The sequence below is a fragment of the Macaca fascicularis genome, chromosome 6, assembly GCF_037993035.2.
Source record: "Macaca fascicularis isolate 582-1 chromosome 6, T2T-MFA8v1.1".
Lineage (NCBI taxonomy): Eukaryota > Metazoa > Chordata > Mammalia > Primates > Cercopithecidae > Macaca > Macaca fascicularis.
The window spans coordinates 126,537,982-126,559,602 of NC_088380.1; the positions used below are offsets into that span (position 1 = coordinate 126,537,982).

Consider the following 21,621-nt stretch of genomic DNA (forward strand, 5'->3'; position numbering starts at 1 on the left):
ACTGAATCCAAACTTTGGGCACCAGCAATTTGTGGATTAACAAACCTTCCAGGTAATTCTGATATACAGTAAAGTTTGGGAACTACTGATCTCAGATGGTTTGCTTGACTTTTGGATGATGGGAAGGGTCTAAATGCCTTTTAACATGCCTTCTGATGATAAAATCCAAATCGTATGAAAATTCCTGCAACCTCCATTTCCAAAAGACAGGCTGAGACAGCTACTTTCTAATTCCCCCATAAAAACTTGACACTGCACCAGATTTCCAATAATTTTCTTTATGCTGATTCCTTGAAAAAGCAACTCTCCTGTGAATGTTGATGTGGTTCCTTGTCTGTCTTATGATTGTTTTCCTGTGTATGGAAAAAAATCCAATTTAGTGCCAACCATTAATCATATTCTAGACTATTTGTACCTGAACATGAAAGGTGTACATCTTAAGAAAATCCGTCATGATTACAGTGAAACAGACAAAAAACCATGGTGTTAATATGATCAAGGACTTTTTGACTATAAATTTTGAGATCAAATTTATTATATATGACCCTTCAGAAAGCTACACGGTCTCTGAGCACTCTGGCTAATGAACAGTTCTACTGTGATATTATGTTGCATGTGTTTAATAGCATCTAACTTCTTGTTACTTTGGCATAGGTTCCTAGAGACATGCCAACAATGAAAATGCCACTTTATCATTCTGTATTTCTTCCTCCCTCTACCATTAAAAGAAATTAAGAATATACATATAACTTTTACAGTTATGATACTAACTCATCTTTTAAACAATTCTTCTATTGTAATTTATAATAGTAAATTGGATGTTTACAAGCTCTGTTGCCTACCGTTGCTGCTAAGAGGAATTCAGATAATAAACTTTATAAATACAGCAGTCTCCTATTATCTTTAGGGGAGATGTTCCAAGACTCCCAATGGATGTCTGAAATTGAAGATAATACCGAACCCAATTGCCCTCAGTCAGAACAGGATTCTGTTCATGTTTTCCGCTCACAAATTTAATGACTTTTTCATCGTAACTAAGCACTTATGCACTGTGGGCATAACTTTTGCAGTTTAAAGTGCAACAGCAAAACTAGCACAGATTTTAATTTTCCTTTTCACAATTTCATGGATAGAAGGTTCGTTCTTATTGTAGATCTTAGCAACCTCAGCATACGATTTTTTTTTCCTTTCCTTATTAAGTTGAGAACTTTCAGTTTTCACTTAAAGGAAACACCTTATGGCTTCTCTTTGGCATAGCCAAAATGCCAGCATCATTATTCTTGCACTTTGGGGCCATTTTTGAGTAAAATAAGTGTTACTTGAATGCCAGCTTTGCAACATCATGACGATCTGATAACCACAATGGCTACTAAAGGGCAAGGAGCATCTACAGCATGGATCTGCTGGACAAAAGGATGCATGAGGTGGGACAGAGTAAGATTTTATCGTGCTACTCAGAACAGCATGCAGTTTAAAACTTATGAATTATTTCTGGAATTTTCTATTTAATATTTTCAGACTGGTTGACTGCGGGACCACTGTATAAGCACTTTTAGCATGTATTACTTCTGTGGTTATATATGAAAATAAAGCATGCTGTCTTTTATATGCAAAGGAGTTGTTTGTTTAGTTTAACTTGACTAAATTTGCAAAAATGCTTTCTATGTGTAGGCACTATGAGGACACCAGAAATACTAAGACAGTAAAACCTAGTTCTTGTAAATGTCCATTTTTCTCCCTGTGTTTTTCCTTGATCCGTCTCTGTGCATATCTACATCCCAATCTCCTCTTAATAGAAAGACAGTCATATTGGATTGGGGCCCACCCTGATGTCTTTAAGTTACCTTTTTAAAAGACCATATCTCCAAATACAATTATATTCTGATGCACTGAGAGTCATAACTTCAACATGTGAACTTTTGAGTGGACATAATTCAGTTATAACATTCATAGTTCTATCACCTCTAAAGTCTTCTATTCCGATACACCAAACACTCACTGCCAACTTCTATCTCTTCAGTTCTATCACAAAACATCATGAAGCTCTCCAGTGTTGAACTGCTTGTTCTCCAGAGCCATCAATTCTTCATGGCTTTATATATTGTCTACCCACCTGAACCTCCATAATGACTTTAACCACTGAAATGCCAAGAGCTGTAACATTAAGTTCCAAAGTCTTTTCCAACTACCTACCCTATACATTATTCACTGAGTCACAAATTGGCTTGAAGAAATCACCCAAATATAAAAGTGCTGCTATCAATTCACAGCCTTAGTTGTAAATATCCAAATTCATTCTATCTCAGCAGACAACTTTGCCTTTTAAAATTATTTTTCTAAGAGATGGGATCTTGCAATGTTGCCCGAGTTGGTCTCAAACTCCTGCGCTCAAGTGATCCTCTCACCTCAGCCTCTTGAATTGCTGGGATTCCAGGCATGTACCAATGTGCCCGTCTATCTATGCTTCTCTTTAAAATAGAAAATGGGTTGTTGAGTTCCTTAACTTCCTTTCTTTATAGGCATATTTCCTTATGTTGCAGAACATTTATTTCTGTAAATAAAATTTATTCATTTATATTTACTCTTATCTCTTACCTCTAAATGCAAAAGAAGACTGTACACTTTCCTGTAAAATTTTTTCCCTACCTATTCTTTCTTTAGCTGTTTCTTTATCAATTAGTTACTGATTTAGCTTTTGTTTTCCTACTAATTCTTTTTTTTAATCAGTATAGAAAGATACCTGACTAGTATAGTCATGTATTGCTTAATGAAAGAGATCTGTTCTCAGAAAGGTATTGTTAGGTAATTTTGTCATTGTGTAAACATCATAGAATATACTTTCAAGAATCTAGATAGTATAGCCTACTATACACTCAGGCTATATGGTATAACCTCTTGCTTCTAGGTTATAAACCTGTATAGCGTGTTACTATATTGAATACTATAGGCAACTATAACACAATGGTAAGTATTTGTGTATCTCAGCATATCTAAACACAGAAAAGGTACAGTGGGAATATGAAATAAAAGATAAAAAATGTTACACCTACATAGAGCACTTACCATTCCAGGTAGTTAGAAAGGCAATGAGCAGATCAGGGGAGGGCTTTCCCCAGACCCACTAGGAATGTCAGGTGCTGGTTTGGCAATTATCACATTGTCTCTCTAAAAATAGTATTTCGGCAGCCAGGGAAAGACAATCTCCTGATGGTCCACACCTGTTAACATTAAAAATGCTAATTGAAAGCAGGCCCCAGGGAGAAGCAACTTCCTGGGCATGCCTGTTAAAGAGACAGACATGGTCTTCCGGGTCACACGCCACTGGAAAAGGGAAGAAAGCCTCAGATGGGCATGCGGATAAAACTCCCTAAACACACTGTGCTGTGCGTGCTCAGTTCCCAAAGGTAAGGAGGGCACTGCGCTACGCAGAAAGCCCACCTTAAGGGAAGAATCATGGGAAAGAGGGGAGACTATAAAGTCCTAGGATCAAGGTTAAAGGCACTTTGTCTCTGCCCATTTTTTCTCTTGGACCTTCAGACGCCCACTTGGGTCTCTTTGCAGGGTGCTTTCCTTTCTCTCCTGTTTAAAGCCTTTTAAATAAACTTCCACTTCTGCTCTGAAACTTGCTTCAGTCTCTTTTTCTGCTTTATGCCCCTCAGTCGAATTCTTTCGTTCTTTCTTTTTCTTTCTTTCTTTTTTTTCTTTCCTTTCTTTTCTTTCTTTTTCTTTGACGTAGTCTTGCTCTGTTAGCTCTGTTACCCAGGCTAGAGTGCAGTGTCGCAATCTCAGCTCCCTGCAACCTCCGCCTCCTGGGTTCAAGTGATTCTCCTGCCTCAGCCTCCCAAGTAGCTGTGATTACAGGTCCCTGCCACTGAATCTGGCTAATTTTTATATTTTTAGTAGAGATGGGATTTCACCATGTTGGCCAGGCTGGTCTCGAATTCCTGACCTCGTAATGCACCCACCTAGGCCTCCCAAAGCGCTAGAATTACAGGCGTGAGCCACCACGCCGGGTGGATTGGTTCTTTTGAGGAGGCAAGCATTGAAATTGCTGTGGACCCGGGAAAATATACCACTGGTAACCCGGGGTAACTCGTAACTCTGCCACCACTAGCACTTCTCTACCACGATGATGCTTCTACTCATTATTCTCATCAAGTGGGAATTTTGTAAGAGTTTCGGTGAGAAATTAGGCAGCCTTTACACTTCTGATTTGGCTCCTTCTGACTTCTCTTTGTTTCCTAATTTTAAAAAGTCTTTAAAAGACACTCATTTTTCTTCAGTTAATAATGTAAAAAATACTACATTGACTTGGTTAAAATTTCGAGACCCTCAGTTCTTTATGGATGGACCAAATGTCTGGTATCATTACTTAACAAAATGTTTTGAACTTGATAGAGCTTATGCTGAGAAATAAAATTTATATTTTTAATTTTATCTTTTGATATATTTCCAAACCTTTTTAAAGGTTGTGGAAATATATGTATGTATATATGTATTATACATGTATAATCTTATGTAATGTATATATCTATTATACATGTATATAATTTTTTTGCCATTTCTACTGTAGAAGAAATATTTAGGAGGCATTGTATGTCTAAAATGCTCCCCCAGATGGAATCAACTGGTCATTTTATATTTCTTGGTAATTTAATTTTATGCTGTAAATAACTGAATAATATTTTAAAATAGTTATATCCATCAACCTCATTTTAGCTTCAAGGGAGAAGTTGTATGAAAAATAACACAATACAATATTGTATGGGAAACAATAGCAGTAAAATGTGGCAAAGGTAGCAGAAGATTGGCAATGTGGATAAACAGCAGTTTTTCTATTCTCCAACACATAACATTATGAAAATAAGCATGACTAAGCAAACATATGGGAAGGACCTGTGAATATTAAGTTATTTATCATAAAAGTCAATTTATATGATTGCTTTTCGTTAATAAAATGTTCAGTAACATAATAAAATATGCATAAATACAAAATGAATGCTCTATTTCAAAGAATGTCTATAGGACTTATGGGAATAATTTCACAGATAGACATAATTAATGCGATAGCTGCTGAATAACTTAAACTTGGATATAGCCGATAATTGTAGGGAAAAGGCTTTAGCCTGGTTATGGGTTATGTTTCAAATGGCATTTGGAGAAATGAATATTTCACAGTGGAGAGTGAAAAAGAGACTCTGACCATGATTAAGTAGGTATAAACGTGAATAAATCCAACTAGCTATCTTCTTCTAAAAATATTTCCTTTAATACTAAAAAGAAAGAACAAAACATTTTAAGTTTAGTTATTCTTTATTAACTACATCCTTAAATATGGCACATGTTTTCTGCTTCTTAGAAGTATTCTCTTTAATTTGCTATGACATCTGTAATTTTTCATTTCATTAAAATTCGTCTTACCTCATATAATTAGAAAATACAAACATATTTTATATTTAAATGTAATTTGTGGCTTTTAAGGAGAAATCCAAGATATAAACTGTACAATCTCATTATTGCCCATAAGATCCATAAGATCCTAGTAAAATGGAAGATCTTAGAGAAAGCAGGGAGCGGAACAGTTAAAGGATTTTCTTGAAGTCAAATAGGATGAATCATGCTGATGGAAAGGCATAATTCAGGAGTTTCAATAACAACCAGGCTTCACAAGCTTAATGGTTTTGCATTGGTGGCATGAGCACATTTTAATCATTTGGATTAAACTTGGTAGCTTCCTTAGTGGTAGATTAATCTTGTGGCATGGTGGCAACCTCTGATGTCTCCTCTCATTTACTATCCTAGGAGTTGGAGAATTTTGTGAGGAAATTGTATTTGGAGCTCGGCTACTCTTTGCTGGGCTACTTTCTGTTTCAACTTGCCTATGGTAAATGCAGTTCTAAAAGTCTGAACTTCTGGATTACTGAGGAATCCTCCTTATTATGAGCAAAGAACTATATAAGAAGTGAAAGCTTAACAAAAATCATAAAACCAGTTCGAATAAATTCACCCCCTGCTCTATCTCTTAGAGATGCATGTGTCTTATTTTTCATTCTGCTTTCCCCAATCTTTATTTTAATCCTAAAAGAAGTTTTTACTTTGGTTTAAGAAGTCAGAAGAAGGTTATAGGGCAGGAATTGGTAAGAAAGATGGCCCGTGTTCTATAACTTTATAGATCCCAGTCCTTTAAAATCCTCATGCTTAACATAAACAATGAATCATTCTTTAGGACAGCAACTTCTCTTGTAAAGTTTTATAAGAAGGAAACTTGGCATAATTTTAAGTAGATGGGCTGGACGTTATATTATATGTATTGTGCTAATGGTTTCCGGTATTTAATACCCTCCATAAAACCTCTGAGATGTTGGTAATGATAATGACCTCATAGCACAGTTGGAGCAGCTGAATGTAAATGGGATATATAAACTTGCCTAAGGTTTCTTAGCTCTTAAGTGGCAGAATTGGGACTCAAACCTAAGTTTGTTTGCTTTCGAAATTCACACCTACTTTTACGCTTCCTGAATCTTGAAATCTATGTTCTTTCTCAGATATTGGAAATTTTTATTCATTATTATTATTTTTAAATAAGCTATCTTGTCCTTCTTCTTTCTCTTCTCCTTCTGAAATTCCCATAATATGTACATTGGTCCACGTGATAGTGTCCTACATGTCCCTTAAACTATCATCTTTACCCCCATTTTTTCTGTTTTTGAAAATCTGACTAATTTTCAGTAGCTTATCTTTGAGGTCATTGATTATTTCTACTCCTTGATCTAGTCTGCTTTTGAACCCCTCTTTTGAATCTAATTCTTCTATTTGAAACATATTTTCCTGTTTCTTAATTTTTCTTGACTTTCTGTGTTGGTGTCTACGAATTAGACAAGATATCCAGTGTTCCCATTCTTCACAAACTGGACTTGCACAGTGGAAGACCCTGAATAATCAACCTGGCCAGAGATCCTGGGCCTCTCAAAACTTTATGCTAGTCCAAACCACCATCTTTGTTCTTTGCAGCCCCCATATGTTGGGTATCCCAAGCCCCATTAGCTCTCAAATATAGGCAAGTTAGAAGCCATATCCTTGGGTATCAGCCAGAAAAGTTGGGGCAGTGAATACGTGGTCAAAACCCTTCACTCCTCAGGAAAAAAACTAAGAAATTCCCTCCTGACCATATGGCCCTGTGCCAGGAGTGGGGATTTTGGTGAGAGTATGTCCAAGCTTTTCCTAATGTGGGTAGTTTTGCACTCACTCAAGGTACAGGAGACTTTCAGACAGTTGCTATGTTTCTCATGAGAATTACTCTCTGTTGCCATTGGGTTGGTGTGTCCATGAAGGGAAGGAGAGTCCAGAGCCTTCTATTCTACCATCTTGCTAATACTATTCTCAGGCCTGTTTTTATTTGCTATTTTATTTTATTTTATTTTCGAGACAGGGTCTTACTCTGTCAGCCAAGCTGGAGTGCAGTGCAGTGATGCGATCGTGTAGTCTCGACCTCCTGGTCTCAAGTGATTCTCCCACCTCAGCCTCCTGAGTAGCTGGGACTACAGTCGTGCACCACCTCATCCAGTTAGTTTCAAAAACTTTTTTGTAGAGACAGGGTCTCACTATGTTGCCGGGCTGGTCCTGAACTCCTGGCCTCAAGTGATTCTTCTGCCTTAGCCTCCCAAAGTGCTGGGATTATAGGCATGAACCGCTGCACCTGACTTACACCTGTTTTTAATTGCTATGCTATACTGCATATTAGCCTTCACTAAGGTGATTTACACTTTAAATCATTTGAACAGCCACTCAGATGTACCACTGGATTAAGCAAAGCAGTGACTCCTTGGTTTTCAATGTTCTAGTCTGGAAAATGTCCATAATGGAATCTAACACATAGGGTTATTTTTAGGGTTAAAGTTGTTAATATATATGAAATATCTATTAATTGTTAAGTCATATCCTAGCTATTAATAGATATTTATACTATGAACAAAGTTCATGCTTAAGAAATGTTAGTTCTCTTCTTTCTTTGCCACTTTCCTGTCCAATCTATAATGCATATTAGCTCAAATTTTGTGCAATTCAAAGGAGATAAACCAGTGACTGTCATGACTAGTTTTACCCACCCCATTCAAAAAGATAAAACGTATTTTATTGAGGATATTTTATAAAGAAATTTCCAGCATGTCTGAAGACAATAGTGAGCAAAGTGTTGTGGATTCATGGAGGAAAAAAAGGAGCTTTATCCTCAGAACCAGGAGGCAGAGAAAGAAATTTGGGAAAGTCTCATGGAGGGGATGGTACTTTCATTTAAGCTTCACAGAAAAAATTCGGAAAAGTGGAGAAGGAAGCAACTGCATTTTTTTTCTGATACAGAAGCTGCATTAGCAAAGGCAAACAATACGCTGCAGGACTGTTGGATCAGAGGGAGGAACAGCTACGCCTGGGAGTGGTTTCAATGTAAGAGGTAAGGAGGAATGAAATAGGAGATGGTAATTTCATGGGGGGAGGGAGAACCTGATCTCCGAGCATCTTGAGTTCTTTGAAAATTAGTGTTCCTTGTTTTATTTAAATAATACTGCATAACCACTACATGTTTTCTCATCTTTATTGCCTTTGAGTAGTGAAACAACTATTGTGAATTATTTTGGCATTGATCTTACCAATTATAAAGAAATCATTTGTTTTATTAAATGTAGCAATGCCTAAATTTATTATATAATATCAATGATCTAAAAGACAATGTATGTTGAATGATAATCAATTGGATTAAAAAAAATCTGGCTGCATAAGGCCTTGTTGGGGTCACTTGCTTTTTTGTGAAACCAAGAGATTTAATACCATTATTTGTGTTAATTCAACTGTCTTTTAAAGTTTGGGCATATCAACTTTTAAAGTACAGCATCAAGGAGAACTCTTGGAAGATACTTGGTAAAGTTCCCTATTTCATAACACTTGAAAACCGCCTTGTTAGAACAATTTTTAGAACAATTTATCAAAAACCCCTAAAAATACTTGCTGACATTGAGAAATCATTTGCTTCAAGTGTCGTAATTCATAAAACTATATGTGAATCCACTGCTTTAAAATATTTATTAACTCTATGAAAATGCTGGTAAACTTTCTAAAACTTTCTCTTCCTGAGTTAAATGAGAACCATGGGGTTCTGTGGTTTATAAGGTCACATATTTGAACTGAAACCTTAGAGGGAGAAAATAAAACGTAGATGTTCAGAAAGGATAATTTCATTTGTCTTTGGCAAATACTGCATTGTGTAACTAATTAAAATAGTTCATAGATGTTGCATTTCAATAAAAGCAAATGTATACAGTTTATGTATGTTTATGTGTATGCCTTTAAAATGAGAATTACCTTGACTTTTAGGTGTAACTTTTCTCTTTCATTGCTAAAATAAAGAAAAACTGAAGTCTGTTCTCTGTTCTGCAAGCATTCATAGCTTGGGATATTTAAAGGGTGTTCTTGGGGTCCAGGTTCTTTTGCTGAAGAAATTTGAAATCAGACAAGAGTGTCAATTCAAGTGCCCAATTTCCAGCTTGCTTCCTTTTAGCCAATGAATTTTCTAGGCCGTACAACAATCCATTTTATACTGCTTTGCATTTATGCAGAATTTTTTCTTTTAATCACGTTTATGTTGGTATATTCATTTTGTGGGAGTGGGTACTCCTTGATGCTCTATTTTCTTCCTTTTTATTGTCCTGGTACTAACAGCACAGTTGAGTGTTTATTAAATGTCTGGTGGAGTGCATTGGAGTGATTATAAACTTTTGTTCCTTTCATAAGCACATAATTTATTTATAAGCTGTGGTCTTTATAGTTTGGCTCTCACTTTATAATATGCACCCATTTTTAGTGTATATATACTAAAATATATATAATATAAAAAATATATATACATATATAAAATATATATATATTATACTTTTACCCAGGCCTTCTCCATACCTAGTCAAACTCTTCCCATAATAAATTAAACTATTTTATCTTTATTACATTGAAGAGATGAAAAAATGATTAAAGAAGAAAGATAGTCAAGTCATGAAAACGTAATATTAACATATTATCTGACATTCCCTTAGTTGGCCCTTCTTTGTAAAACAAATCCTGGCCTAGAAAAGGTACCTAAAATTTATTTAAATAAAGAATGCAGAAAAATATTTGGAAATATGCACACCAAATTCTTATTATAGTGATTATGTCTGAGGAGTAGATGTGGAAGCAGACAACGGGAAAATTCTTTCTCTTGTTCCAATATTCATAACCTACTTTTGGAATGATAAAAGGCATTAAAATGTGTCATAAGCCAATATTTTCATAAGTATAAATTCTAAGAATTTTATGTATACTGAAAACTTTAAACAATCAATGAAAGAAACTGGAGCAGACACAAATGTAAAGATATAATGTGTTCATATATTAGAATAATTAATATTATTAAAATGTCCATACCATCCAAAGTGACCTATAGGTTCAATGCAATCTTTATCCAAATTTCAATGTAATTTTTTAATAGAAATAGAAAATATACTAAAATTTACATGAAACCACGAAAGAGTCCAAATAGTCAAGGCAATCATGTGCAAAAAGAACAAAACTGGTGACATCACACTACCTGATTTCAAACTACAAAGTGATGGTAATTCAAATAGGATACTGGTGTATAAATCGATTCATCAACAAATGGAACAGTATAGAAAGCCTAGAAATGAACCCACAGATGTATTAAGCTGATTTTCAACAAAGGTGTGAAGAATACACAATAGGAAAAGGATAGTCTATTCAACAAGTGGTGTTGGGAAAACTGGATATTCACATTCAGAAGAATGAAATTGAATGTTTATCTCATACCATACACAAAAATTGGGTCAAATGTAGATTAAAGATCTAAACATAAGACTTGAAACTGTAAAACTTCTAGAAGAAAACATAGGGAAAAAGCTATAATCCATTGGTCTGGGTAATGACTTTTTAGATTTGACCCCAAGAGCTCAGGCAACAAAACTATAAATAGACAAACAGAATTACATCCAACTGAAAAGCTTCTGCAAAACAAAGGAAAGAACAGAGTGAAGAGACAACCTATAGATTGGGAAAAAATATTTGCAAGCAATACATCTGATAAGGGGTTGATATCCAAAATATATAAGTAATTCAACTCTACAGAAAGAAAATAAATAATCTGATTAAAAGTTAGATTAGGGATCTGAATAGTCATTTCTTAAAAGAAGACATACACGTGGTCAATAGGTATGTTTAAAAAATGCTCAACGTCACTAATCAACAGGGAAGTGCAAATCAAAGCCATAATGAGATATTACTTCCCATTTATCCAAATGGCTATTTTCGAAAAGATGAAAGATAAAAAGTGCTGGTAAGGATGTGGAGAAAAGAGAATGCTTGTATACTCTTAGTGGGAATGTAAATTAGTACAGCCATTATGGAAAGCTCTATGGAGGTTCCTCAAAAAACCAAAAATAGGATTACCATATTATTTACAATTCTACTTCTAAGTTAAAGATTTGAAGTCAGTATGTGGAGAAGATATCTGAGCTCCCATGTTCATTGCAGCACTATTCACAACAGCTAAGTTCTGGAATCAACCTAGGCAGCCATCACAGATGAATGGATGAAGAAAATGTGGTATATATACACAATAGGATACTATCCAGCCTTAATAAAAGAAAGGAATTTTGTTAGTTGCAACAACATGGATAAACCTGGAGAATATCATGCTAAATGAAATAAGCCAGACACAAAAAGATAAATATTGCATGATCTCACTTATACCTGAAATCTAAATAAATCAATTTTAGAGAAGCAGAGAGTACAATAGTGGTAACCAGAGGCTGGAGAGGAGGGTAATGGGGGAGAAGATGGTCCAGGGATACAAAGACTCAAATCGGAGAAATAAATTTGATTATTTTTGCACAGTGTGGTAAATACAGTAGATAATGTACATTATGAAATGTGTAAGAGAGTAAATTTTGAATGTTCTCACCACAAAAAAGAATAAGTTTTTGAGGTGATGGATATGTTAATTAACTAGATTAAATCATTCTAATTATATTCATAAATTGTAACATCACATTATACCCCATAGAGATATAAAACTATAATTTGTCCATTTATAATTTAAAAAATAAAAATTGAATAAAAGAACTAATGACTAAATAGAAAATATAGTCTACAGAAATTTTCTTTAAGGACCGATTTGTTGATCTAATTTTTTGCAATAAGAGAATCTTAACAAAGAAAACATTTAGGAAGCTCCCAATAATCTGTATTCCAGATGCATTAATATTCCATGCATCTCTATAATGTTTTAAGTTTGCTGTTTGACTTTGAGCATGTAACAAACTCTCTGAGCCTTAAAAATGATGAAATTTGCATGAGATTATTTCTAAGATCTGTTCGAATAATATTATTTCTAGATCTTTTTCTAAGATTTCTAAGCTGATTATTTCTTCAGCTCTAATATTTTATGACCACAAAATTAGTGCATTAGAAACTGATTAAAAATTTAAAAGCAGTTAAAAGCATGAATTGTGGATAGATCAGCAAGTACACCCACACTGGGTTGAGGAAGTCAGAATTCACACAGAATGAGCTGTTTGAATACAAAAAAAAAAAAACACTGATTATTAAAATATATTAAAGTATCGTAACTGTGTTGAATATTTACTATATGCCAGGAAATACTATACATTTATTATCCCATTTAATCCTCATATCAATTGTATAAAGTAGGGATAATTATTATCCTCTTTAACAGATGAGAAAATTGTTGTAGGGAGAAATTTATCTTCTCAGTAAATTTACACAGCTAGTAAGTGGTAGGTCAGACTTTGAACTCAGGTGACCAGATTCCAGAACACATACTCTTAATTACTAGTTTATTCCCAGATTGTGATTAGTTGGCCAGAAATACCCTTTTTGTCTTCAATACTGGTGGTTGAAAATTTCCCTAAGATGATTTCACTTTTGTGCCTCAATTTTTTGAGTATAACTCAATTTTGCCTCTACTGAATAATTTTCCATGTGTAAAGTTCAAGTCTAGACATCTTTTCTTTTCTAGAAGATTACATATGTAGAAGATTAAGTTGACTTTTTACTTCCATCAGCAGCTATCTTGGCAATTGGATTTTAAAATAAATTTCCTAATACTTTTCCCCTAAAAGTAGTTCTTATGAAAAAAATATTTGAGGATGGTCCTATTTAGATAGGTTCTTGCAAATGTGTTTTGAATTCAGTATTATGTGCCCTTGCTAAAAGGGAACTCAAATCACCATCAACAATATATAGTTCATAATCTGCTATGGTATGAACATATTGAAATATGTATTTGTGTGAAACCCTGTCTCTACTAAAAAATTAGCCGGGGGTGGTGGCCAGCTCCTGTAGTCCCAGCTACTCGGGAGGCTGAGGCTGGAGAATGGCATGAACCCGGGAGGCGGAGCTTGCAGTGAACTGAGATGGCGCCACTGCATTCCAACCTGGGCGACAGAGCGACACTCCGTCTCAAAAAAAAAAAAAAAAAGAAATATATATTTGCTTTGGAAGTAGTGGGAAAAATTGGTCAACTGAATGCAACCCAATAAACATTAATTTTTTATTAAATTTCAGAGATTTGTAATCTGGAAACCTCTACAAAAAGAACTGGAGGAATGATATGGAATTTGGAAAATTAGGATAATTACAATTTTGAGGCTACATTCAACTCCTATTGAAATGTACTTCTTGGCATATTTCTGGGCTAGATTGCAATGATTTCTTTATTGATTTTAAGTTTACAGTCTAAGACATAAAAATTATGATTGGAAGTTAAGATATAATTGGAAAATTTTACCTTTAAAAATGGTGAAATATAAGTTTAAGGTTTTTTTCTTTTAAGAAAATAAATAGAGACAGGGGTCTTGCTATGTTGCCCGAGCTGGTCTCAAACTGTTGGCCTCCAATTATCATCCTGCCTTGGCCTACCAAAGTGTTAGAATTAAAGGTGTGAGATGCCATTCCGGGCCACATTTAAGCATTTGTAAATTAAATTTAAATTAAGTCTGAAAAACGGTAGGTAAAATTGGAATCCCAAAATTAGAAAAGTGCATGGGTTTCAGTGTAGATTAAAATCTTACTCAGATTAGTGAACATTGGAATCTTACACATTCTATGTAGTCACATGCAATAAAAATTGAAAAAGAATCTACTGTATAAATGAGTCTATGGATCATTGAAAAAGCAAAAGAAAAAAAAAAAAGAAATTGCTGTGCTTGTACTTAAAATCGTTCATGGAAGTCTTAAGACTATCTTTGTTCTTCTAGTGCTTCTCATTTTTGAAAAGACTGCCAGTTACATTTGTCGCTGGTGCTCATTATTGTAGTATGTTTTTGTGATATGTTTATACAGCTGTATAAAAGCACTGTAGAAGAAATCAAAGACTCATATTGAAGGGAAACACCTTAAGTATCACATTAACTGCCTAATTGGTTAATAAATGCAACAGATGCAAGTAATGATTAAATGGCATCTGAATCAAGAATGCTGTTGTTAATAATTAAATTAGCCACATTTGTCATCCTGACCACTAATGATTTAAAAGTCAGTTTATGGTTCTCCAGAGCAGTTGCTGAGACAATGAATCCAGACTGGGTCTTTTTGTTTTTACTAGGCATTTGCTTTTTAAATATCATAGCATTTACAGCAGGGAGTGCTTCCTGGTGTAATATATGGAGAAAATAATAGATGATTACAGGATTAACGGCTAGAAATAATTAAAATGACACTACTAAGCTCTGCCTTTTCAGGGAGAGAGCTCCAATTAAGCCACATTTCCTTTCCATTATCACTCTACTGCCAATTAAAGTCTGATGTATTTTGTCAGTTTTATACAGATGAAGCTTTTAGTCTTTAATATACTCAAGAATTTACATTTTGGCAGGATTATAAAGGGCTCTGTCATTTAACTTTTATATCCCTATAAAAGACTCCACTCAGATCTTCCTTTTCCAAGTTTGCAACTTCTCTCATTGTCACCAAAGATATCAAAAAATGCCTTTTATTGTCATAGCAATATGATGCTTGTTAACATTTAGCATTTACATTTTCTCAGAATGCAATTATGTAACAAAGGAAAATTCAGAATCATTAAAGAGACAGTACATAGCATACCCATAAGATTCTAATTTATGTAACCTTTTAGGCATCACAGTTTTGTATGGAACAAGAATAAGGCAGTCCTTTTAGGCTACAGTCTTTGAGGCAATGGAAACCTGGAAGGATAGATATATCGTTAGTGGATGAGATAATTGTTTAATGATCATCTGCAATAATGGTAGAACAGCTTTTGAGGGAATATAGATAGTAGGAAAAATATGAAGAGTGATCTCTTTTAGAATTATACATAGATTTAACCTACTTAAATGTAGAAAATTGATAGTAGAGAGGTAGCATGGTGTATTGGAAAGAGGTGAGTTCTGGTACAAAGCAGTCCTGAGTTTGAATCTCAGTTCTATATCTCAGTCAATTGGAGTATTAGTCAATTATTTATTCTCTACAAGTATCAGCTTCTTCCTCTTTTATGTGAGGGTGATAATACGTAGTTAGGATTTCTTTTCAAGAGTTAGAGACAATGCTTGGAAAGCTCCAATCATTGTGTGGAATAAATATTCAGATATTTGGTGAGTGCAAATTGTTATTGTTGGGGTTATGGTTGTCATTCTGTGGTTTTATTACCTGAGTTATTCCCAGTCTCAGATGCACCTATTGTTCCCACCCTTGTTCCTACAGAAGCGAGCCATATGGGTTCTCATAAAGACATTTGTATTGGCTTTCATATCAAAATGTTAAACTACTCATTAAGAAAGCTTTTTGAAAAAAGATAAACATTATAAAACCAGATAAATGGTTATTTACATCACTATTGTCCTTTTTCTTTGATTTCTTCCTCTCCCTTAGTCTTTGATGTAGATAATGAAAAACTTTGAAAGATGAAATAGAGCACATCAGTTCTATTATTCATTCAGTTTTAAAGAGATTGAGAGTGGAGGTGAAATCTATAAATATATTGCTTTAATATTTGAAAATGAATGATTTTATCCTTGTATTAATAAAATGGATACAAATCTTTGGAACTATATATGTCTGGTCTTTTTTGTTATTGTTACTATTGTTTTTCTTATTATTGTTCTGCAAATAAAACCTTAGCACTTAAAAGTCAGTGGCAGAATATTGTATTTAAGCACACCACACATACTGGATATTAGGTCATTGGTAAATGTGGTAAATGGTCCTGTTGCTACAGAACATTCATTCATTAATTCCCAAATAGCACATAAACATTTTTATTAACTCCCTTATTTAAAGAGAAACTTTTTCTTGAACCCACAGTTTCCTCCAGCCCCTTCTATCTCTATGTCTCTTTAGAACAAGGTTCATCAGAAAAGGTGGTCAATAAATTAACTTCTCCACTTTTCCCTCTTATTGTTCTTTCCTATCTAATTATCTTTTAGCTGTACATCTCCACCGAAATGGCTCTTATAAACATCACCGATGGCCTCCATGTTGCCAAATTAAATGTTGTTTCTTAGTTTTCACCTTACTTGACCTATTAACTTCATTTGACTGTGATCACTCTCTCCTACTTAAAATGCTTTCTTCACATAGCCTTCAGGATATCACTCTCCCTATTTTCATTTTGCCAGTCATGCCTTTTCAATCCCCTTTATGGGTTTCTCTGCATCTTCCTAAATAAGGGCTCAGTCCCTGGGCATCATCTCTTTTCTGTTTCTACTCCTTTTCTGGGTAATCTCTTCTAGGATTGCTGCTGGCTCTCCAATGAACATCCATCCTGAAAATCTCTTTGTTTACACAATTGCTTAATTGGTGTCACTTAAATACTATTAGATATACCATTCTACATTCTATGCTTCTCCCATGCTTCCTCCTTCTTTTGCAGTATTCATCATTTTAGAAATGGGAATTCCATCCTTCTAGTTACTCAGATCAGAAAACTTAGAGACAACCTTGATTTTTGTATCTCACGCCTTACACCCTGTCAGTAAATTCTGTTCATCCTACCTTCAAAATATATGCAGAATCTGACTCTTCTTGCTATTTGGAGTCAGGTGTAAACCACCATCATCTCTTGCCCTGTGTTTTGCAGTAAGCTAACTGGTCTCTCTGCTTCCACAGCTGCTGCTATGCTGTACTCTTAAACACAAGTCAGGTTAAGTGATTTCCCCATACCCTCCTTCTTCTGCCCTCATGGAGTGGAATATCTAAAGACCTTACAGTGCTTCCAGGGCCCCAGATGATCTGCAGCTCCCCTTGGCCCCCCATCTCTCTGACCTCATTTCCTCTCCCTTGCTTACTCTGCTCCAGTGTCACCAGCTTCTTTGCTATCCTTCAAATAAGCCAAGCAGCCAAGCACTTCACCACCTGAAGGCCATACCAATATGCTCTTCCCATTGCCTGTAACTTCCTTTCCTCCAAACGCATCTTGCTTGCTGTTTCATTCTTTCACATCTCTGTTCAAATGTCATCTTTTCTCTGAGGCTCTCCCTGACACCCTATAAGATAACATCACACCCCAACTGAACACATCCTTTCCCTCTTATTCTGATTTCTTTTTTGTCCAAGGAACTTATTACCATTTTATATATATTAATATTTATTCTTTAGTTTTCTGCCCACTCTGTTAATAAGTTCTTGGTGAGCTTAGGCTTTATCTGCATGAATATATCCTGGTGCCTAGAACAGAGTCTGGTAAGTAGTAGGCCTTCAAATGTTTCTTGCATGAATAAATGATTAAATAAAATGTAGATAGCTATAATCACTTAAAGACAGGACATAATCCAAATTTAGGGGCTCTGGAAAGATTTTTTTTTAAGTGACTTCTAAGCTGAGACCTGAAATATGAGTAGGTGTTAACCAGCTGAGATGAAGGAAAAAAGTGCTTCAGATGGAGGAAAATGACTATGTTAGAAAGAATGGCATGTTTGAGGAGTTAAAGTAGTTGACTGCAACCGGTGTGTAATTTGTATTTGGGACAGGGTGTGTGGGTGGGAAGTGGCAGTGGATATGACATAAGTACAGAGTGACTTGCCAAAAAGGCTTTATATACCATGCTAATAACTTAGGAATTTTATCTGAGGAAAATAGCTGCCCCTCAAGGGTTTCAAGGAGAGAAGTGACATACATTTTAGAAAGATCACACCAGCTGCCACACATAAAATTGATATGAGAGAGGGAAGGGAAGGAGGGAGGACTAGTTAAGGAGACAATTATAGAAATCTAGGTGGCTGCCTAAACTGGGAAGTAGCTGTGGAGTTGGAGAGTAGTGGGTGAAGTCCGAAATATTTGGGAACTGGTAACTGGTTGGATGGGGGATAAAGAAAATGGAGGGATCCAGAATGTTTTATAATAACTAAATGGCATATTTATATTTAAGCACATAAAATTGTAGAATTCCCAACCTATCTTTGCATGTCTGAATTTCCTGAGATAACTGTAAAATATGTTCTTGCATTAGCCTTGGCATGTTTTCCTCATAGAAATTTTTAAAATTATGAAGGACTGTTTCATTATAAAGCATTGATGGATTATGATTTATTTAGAATAAAACAAATCAAAATTTACTAGGCCCTTGATTTGTGCAAAGTGTGGTGTTATTAAACTATGACACATGTTTTTTCTTAGTTTTTGGTTTTTAAGGTATAATTGACAAAAATTATAAATATACTGTCTATAATGTGATATTTTTATATATGTATACATTATTAAATGATTAACTCAAGCTAATTAACATATCATCACCTCACATATTTATCTTTTTTTGTGGTAAGAATATTTAAGATCTAATCTCTTAGCAATTCTCAGGCATGCAATACAGTATTATTAATGACAGTTACCATGCTATACAATAGATCTTAAGAATTTATTCATTCTAACTGAAACTAAGTCTTTGTTAAATTTAAATTACATCTCTTTATTCCCCTGCCCTCATCCCCCTCAGCCCCTTGCAATTACAGTTCTACTCTCTGCTTCTATGAGTGGACTTTTTTAAACTGCTCACATAGGTGAGATCCCGTGACATTTATCTTTGTGTGCTTGACTTATTTCACTTAGCAAAATGTCCTCCAGGTTGATCCATGTCACAAATGACAGGATGTTCTTCTTCTTCTTCTTCTTTTTTTTTTTTCTGAGATGGAGTCTCGCTCTGTTGCTCAGGCTGGAGTGCAGTGGCGCGATCTCGGCTCACTGCAAGCTCCGCCTCCCGGGTTCACGCCATTCTCAGGCCTCAGCCTCCCGTGTAGCTGGGACTATGGGCGCCCGCCACTATGCCCGGCTAATTTTTTTTGTATTTTTAGTAGAGACGAGGTTTCACCGTGTTAGGCAGGATGGTCTCGATCTCCTGACCTTGTGATCCGCCTGCCTCAGCCTCCCAAAGTGGTGAGATTACAGGCGTGAGCCGCTGCGCCCGACCGATGTTCTTCTTTTTTAAGACTGAATAGTGTTCTGTTGTGTGTGTGGACATGTGTGTGTATGTATCCACATTTCTTTATCCATTCATCTGCTGATGAAATCATTAATGAATTTAAATGATAAAATACTTGTACCTTGGATCACTCTTTTCTTAAATATTTTAGAATTCCAGAATATAAAATGGATCTAGTAAGTGCTATCATCTTCCTGATTTGGCTAAGAGTGTGTTTCTGGAATTTGAAAAAAAACCCCAACAACCCCAGTGTTACTTTAGTAATGGCAGGTGCCATTTATTGAGCTCTATGTGTTAAGCATTGTGCTAAGCACTTCACATTAATATTATTCATTTAACGTTTATTACAATTCCACCAGGGGAAAAACTATTGCTATCCTATTTTTGTGAGTGAAGAACTGAGGCTCCGAAAGGGTAGGTAACTTGCCTAATGTTACACAGTAAACAAATGGTAGATTCACAGCAGAATTTTTAGTTTTCTGTTTCTCCAAAGCCTGTGCTCTTCCGTTGAGCCTATTGCCTTTCTGTCTGTGTGATTTCCAGGCTTTTTCAGAAAGCTTGAAAATATGAATTTGCTGACTGCTCTTAAGAAAAGTTTGGAACTTTGCACACATCCATCAGATTTTATAATAAGTGTCCTCTTATTGTTTCTAATTATAACTCATCTCACAATTGTGCTCAATAATATATTTTCATTGAATTTTGTGCCCTTCACAGATTTATGAGTTCATATCAGCTTCCTCAATTGCTGCATAGTTAAGCAATACTAATTTTATTCCTTTAATTTGACAAATGCATAATGTGGAAATCAGCAATGGTGTAGGGATCCTTAATTTACAATATTCCCTGTGTTCATTCTTTTAAATCTCTAACTCTTACATTTTCATTGCATTTAATATGCATCATAAAAGTGTCTCTTTGGCTAGTTGATTACGTATGCTCTCTGATTGCAGTTAGAGCCTTTGGAATTGCTATTAGGCACAGTGGAAATAATTAAGAGCTTTGGTCCATGCTGATTTTAGAACAAATAAGTGCAGTCAGTTGGGTTCTCAAATAACTTCATTACTGTAAATCAGGGTAGTAATATATACTCTACAGCAATGGAGTGAGTGGATAACAACTGTCCACTCAGCACTCCCTGGGAAAGAATAAATTAATGTCTTTCACAGTTCAAAGCTGATAAACATAAACTTTTGATGTGTCTAAAATTTTAAAAAGAAATATAGTAGTGTTATTGGAAAACATTAAAGGAAATTGTTAAAATTCATTTTTGATCATTCAAAGTTGCTAGATAGTATTGATAATATTGGTGAACTGTAAGTGACAAATAGCTTCTATAATCATAAAAAAACCTTGAGGTGTTTTATGTTCATTGATTTAAAACATTTCTTTTGAAAAACCAGGAATATAATAAATTTAGACAAAGGAAACTGCAAGCATTTACCAAATAAACAAAATTTTAAGAATAGATTGGGAGATACACTTGCATACATATGAATGGTAAATGGACAATAGCAATAAAATACAAACTGTTCTTACAAAATGATAAAAAAGCATTAATGATACCATGGAAAATGGAAAATAAGTATAAAAACACAATTCATACAAAAGAAAATTGCCAGTAAATTTATAGTCAGTCTCATTGTGTTGGGGGAAATGAAAATTAAAGTAACAGTGAGCTCTCGTTTTCATCTCCATCAGTTTGGCAGATAGTAAAATTAGTGATAATTCTTTCTGCTGGTGTAAATGTTGGGGGAAGTGTACACTCATATAATTGTAGTAGAAACATGAATTGTTATAGACTTTAAATAAGCACTTAGGCAGGGTCTGTAAAACTTAAATATATACCTAATCTTCAATCCAGCGATACAACTCTTGAGAATCTATCCTAAATAAGTTATCTCTCTACCATTTAAAGATGTGTCTAGTGCTATGTAGTTGGTGATAGCAACTAATTAAAAATGAAATTAATGGCAATTAAGGAGGAGGATGACTAAATAAATTGCAGTACATCAATTGCACAGAATGTTATGCATCCATTAGAAGGAGTGGGTTGGAGTTTTGCTTGTTGACTAGGATAAACTTTTACCATGCATTGTTACGTGGGAAGTGCAAGTTGCAGAAAAGTAAGCAAT

General features: G+C 34.9%; 1 long non-coding RNA gene across 1 annotated transcript in view; it reads left to right on the plus strand.

Moving 5' to 3' along the window:
• Positions 1 to 21,621, plus strand: part of LOC123574023 (uncharacterized) — a 156,595-nt gene that overhangs the window by 58,738 nt on the left and 76,236 nt on the right. The window contains exon 2 of the long non-coding RNA XR_006698837.2: positions 8,356 to 8,446. This is a non-coding gene — a long non-coding RNA (uncharacterized lncRNA). The remainder of the gene's footprint in view (positions 1 to 8,355; positions 8,447 to 21,621) is intronic.